At 36.7% G+C, this 4,535-nt stretch overlaps 1 long non-coding RNA gene across 1 annotated transcript; it reads right to left on the bottom strand.

The window, feature by feature from the left end:
- Window positions 1-372: 372 nt before the first annotated feature.
- On the bottom strand, window positions 373-2,881 carry LOC133519237 (uncharacterized). Its single transcript, XR_009799606.1, has 2 exons — window positions 2,363-2,881; window positions 373-1,789 (listed from the first exon to the last, which is right to left on the bottom strand). It is a non-coding gene; the product is annotated as an uncharacterized LOC133519237 (long non-coding RNA).
- Between the last annotated feature and the right edge of the window lie 1,654 nt (window positions 2,882-4,535).

Below are 4,535 nucleotides of genomic sequence, written 5' to 3'. Positions count from 1 at the left end.
TCATTCTTGAATGCCCAGGGGTGGCAGAATACCGGGCACAATACCTCGGTTCCCCGGGGTCTCTCCCAGAAGTCGTCGGCAACATCAAGGGTCTGCTAGGCTTCCTGGTAGAGTTGGGTTGGCAGGAGTAGTGCCGTCAACCCACCATCACGCAAAATAGGCGCGAATTGCGACGTCGAGTTGCGGAAACCCAGCCCGCGAATACGAATAACGAATAACGAATACACATTCCCTACTGGCGTAAGAAAGTGCATGTACCACTGGTATCATCAGCACTGTACCTGCTTCATACATTATATGTATTACGTATGATTATTCATATATAGTACATACTAGGTATTTCAAATGCCTAGGGAAATAAAACAACAAGCATGACAACTACTTATTTCATTTATTTTGTAACAACCTAAGCTTTTGTTGATTTTGAATCCTGTTTCTTTTTTGTGATTTGCAGTAATAATTGATTTTTGTTTCAATTAATTTTTCTACACTGTATTTCAAATGCTCTGTACAGTATATATTATATGCGGTAGCGTGATCTATTTTTAAAATACATATTAAATGATTAGTCATGTTTTTTAATACATTTAATTTATGTTTTATAATATTAAATTGGTCCTCATAATTTGTTAGACAAACGTCAATGACTTGGTAAAAATTGACACTTGGGTATTTTAATGTTGTTTTCAGCAAGCCCATAGGTTTTCTCTAGTATAAATAATTGTTTTTTTATCACTTCAATCGACATTTTTAGTCATCGACTTCAAGCATTTGTTACATTTAAAGTTGTTGAAACATTTGTTTGCTATATATATCCTGCGAAATAAGTGACAGAGCATTGTTCGAGAGTCGGAGTCCCTGTGCTATCAGCGCGGGCGGCTGTGCGAGATGTGCATTGTGCAGGGCGTCGGAGCCTTCTCCACTTGCTGTAGGGCCGTGCTGCGGGGCACAACACTTGCTGTAGGCTCGGGTGTATCCTCGGAATCCGAACTGAGGCTCGGGCTCCGGCTCCTTGGTGAGGTTCTGTCTATTGTCAGATAGGTCACAATTTGATACATCTGTCTGCTCGCAATTTTGATGACCCGGTAGCCATACTAGCATTTCAGTTAAATAGCTACGAAAGACTGACCTTAACATTCGAGCGCTTGGATTTTTATTGTTCCCGCCCTTTAGTCTATATGTTGAAAATAAATTTTCTAACACATCCTGATTTAACCTGTTTGTTAACAAGTACTGTACACCTTTGGTGTTTTCTTCTGTGTACAATAGTATTATGCCATTAATGGTTTGCTGTAAGCCCTCGAAACAAGGAGGCGTAGTGTTCTTTTTTAGATTTCCTTTAACAACAATTTTTTTTAAGTCTTGTAGAATTCTGAGACCATTTTCTAATGCTTGCCTCGCAGCGTTATCTTTTGTTAATCCACATTTCTTTGGATTCTTGTCAAATTTAGTTTTGCTGTTGAGAGTGTCAAACAAGTTGTTTATCTGAACAATAAACTGAGCTGTGTTCGCAGCAGTAGGGCTTGACAGTTCTCCTGTTTGTATTGCTGTGTTGATCGCTGCGCCAACTGAATGGGAAAATATTTGTGTAGCTAATTTTACACGTGAAGTAATCTTTTTCTCTTACGGCACTCCTCCATGCAAATGCATGTTCAAATTTTGACGAAGTTGATGAGCTTCCCGCTTCTTGATCGTGTAATACTTGCAACGCTCGTTTTCCATACACATTTCTTGGGGTCAACCTTTAATTTTTGTGGTGATGTATCAGGTGTCACTTCAACTGCAGTTCCTGAAATTAGATTTGGAATTGAGAAATAATATTTGGATACAAATATAAAGAACGAAAAAGTTCCTTTAAATAAAAATCGGCCAAGAGCATGTCGGGCCATGCTCAGTGTAGGGTTCATGTATCATGTACATTACAAGTATAAGGGAGTACCTTCGCAGCGCTTTCTACGTCTTTTACTAAGATGAGAAAACTTTTGCAATAACTCAAAAATGGCTGGACTGATCATGTTCGCTATAGTTTTCATTGAAAGTATTTAATAACCTTTTATTTTACAAATTAAAGCAAGATATATTACTTTGATAATCCGCGAGAAAATAACGTGTTATGTCAATCAGTGCTAACCCGTTATACTTTCTTGCGTATTTTTACATGCAATTAATGTTCCCACCCTCCCACATTACCAAAAAACAAAATTGGTAATGCATCCACATTACCAAAAAATAAAATCAATCCCCTACACCAAGAACATTTAACAAGTGAACAATAAAAAAAACCTGGACCGAACATGAAATTGATGACTTGTCTACAGTTATAGAAATATTTTTGTAATTAAGTAAATAAAACAAAACATACCTGAATTGTTTATCCATGTTCGTAGACGATTTGTATCCTTTACTGGAAAACGGAATAATGAATGAGTTCCGCTTGTATTTAGGCAATTTATGTATTGACAGCGCCGGGTAGGAGCCATGTTTTTTGTGTTTCTTTGTCCGTTCAGTGTGCCTTGTTGTCCTTATCCCTTGTCAACAAATCCGTATCGTGGAGCAATCGTAAGTCCGTAGAGAATGCCGAAGTCAAATAACAAAAAACAAAACAATGAATAAAAAGTAATGAATAACAACGAGCGTATACGCAGGAGTCACATACCGAAACCACAGACACCAGAGTATGTTCCGTTCCGAAACAGAGGAGAGGGCCTACCGCGAACCACCATTGACGTGTTGCCTCTCTGTCGCACTTGTAACTTCGCACGTAAATGTGACAGGGAGGCAACACGTCGAATGTGGTTCGCGGTAGGCACTCTGCAGTGCAAGTCAACGATATAGTATTGCCAGTTTAATTTCTATCAATCCCCACAAATTCCAAAGTATCTTTATTCGTTTGAATTTGAACACGGGTCTTAGAAATATATTTTAAATTTATTTCTTCGTTTAAATATTATTAAGAATAAAAAATAATAATATTTATTTTTATTTTACCTTTTTACGTGATGTAAAATATGTAGGCAGGCATGTATAATTGTAGGTAATAACGTAATCAGGTTGGTATTGGTTGAAACGGTCAAGGAATTTAATTTCTTACCCATTTCGTACCTTGTCACAGTGACAAACAACATGAAACTCGCTAGAGACCTCATACTATTGTCACTGTGACAAGGTACGAAATGGGTCACAAATTAAATTATTTGACTGTACTTATAATACATATTAATTAACGTTATACATAGATTTTATTTGACTAATATTAACATAGTTTCATTTGGAGTTTAGATAATGGGAACAAAATTTTTAACGTTTTTAAAAGACAATACATACTCGTATTAGCGAAATTTTTCAAGGCCTCTACTAACCTCACCGACAAATTGCGTGCGATTTGTGCGGCATTTGACCGATCGGTTGAATTTGTTGCACTTAATTGTCGGTGATTATCTAAAACGCAAGTAGTTCTTTATACTCTTGCAAAAAAACTTTGTGCCTAATGGAAAAAGGCGTGAAATTAAAAATATGTATGGGCTATAGATCCTTCGTGTCTACTTTTTGCCGCCTTTTTCTAATGACAAAGCTGGATTTTGAGAATATACAAGGCCTTCATTGGCCTAAGAGGACTTCATGTTTACAGTTTTAAAAAATATGGTTTCTACAGATACCATGTCTTGCAACATGCGATTTCATATAAATACTATAATAATGGCCTGAATACATTTTTTAAAGGTCCCTTCTTTTAGTTTTTCTTAAATAACTCGTAAACAGTGGCCCATACCATAAAATGTTCTTTCACGTAAACAATCTATATAAAATTGCCTACAAGAAAGATTTAGTACTTTTTTTCGCTAGCATCAACTTTCAAAAATTGTATTGAATTTTTTTGTAGACAATTTTGTGTACATTATTTACGTTTAACAACGTTTTTTGCGATGTGCAAATCAACTGCTGCAATGCAAGCATGTTACGCAAATCGCATTTAATTATTAAGTAATGAAGTTTGTAGAGGCCCGGCCCATAGTCTCCACAAAATAATGTAGTAGACTGCTCGCAGTGGTAGCGTTGTTGCCAGCTCAATAGAATGCGTTCGAAGCTGAGCAAGCTGACAACGTCGCGAGGCAAGTTTCGTCTCATATCTTTATCTAGTACCTGGGCGACCGAGCTTTGCTCGGTTATAACTATTTATTGTAATATGGTGGTGTATAGGTGATAAGCTTAACTACATTTTTTTACTAAATTAAACTTGTCTAAAACAATAAAAATTTAAAAAAAAAAAAAAAAAAAATATATATATATATATATATATAAACGAACATATATAAAAAAAAACAAAAGTTAGTCACCGGGCGAGATTCGAACCCGTTACACTCGTTTCTAGCAGTCCGCGTCTTAACCCGCTGGGCCAGACGGACAGTGACCAGTGACACGAAATTAGCGACCATATTCTGCGTCGAAAGAAAAACGCATGAAAACTCGAAAACACGCGTTTTCCCAAACATAAGACAACTCTAGATCGATTGAATACCCCCAAAAACCCCCATATA

Source organism: Cydia pomonella, chromosome 6, assembly GCF_033807575.1.
Source record: "Cydia pomonella isolate Wapato2018A chromosome 6, ilCydPomo1, whole genome shotgun sequence".
Classification (NCBI taxonomy): Eukaryota; Metazoa; Arthropoda; class Insecta; order Lepidoptera; family Tortricidae; genus Cydia; species Cydia pomonella.
This window is presented reverse-complemented; position numbering and strand designations above follow the sequence as displayed.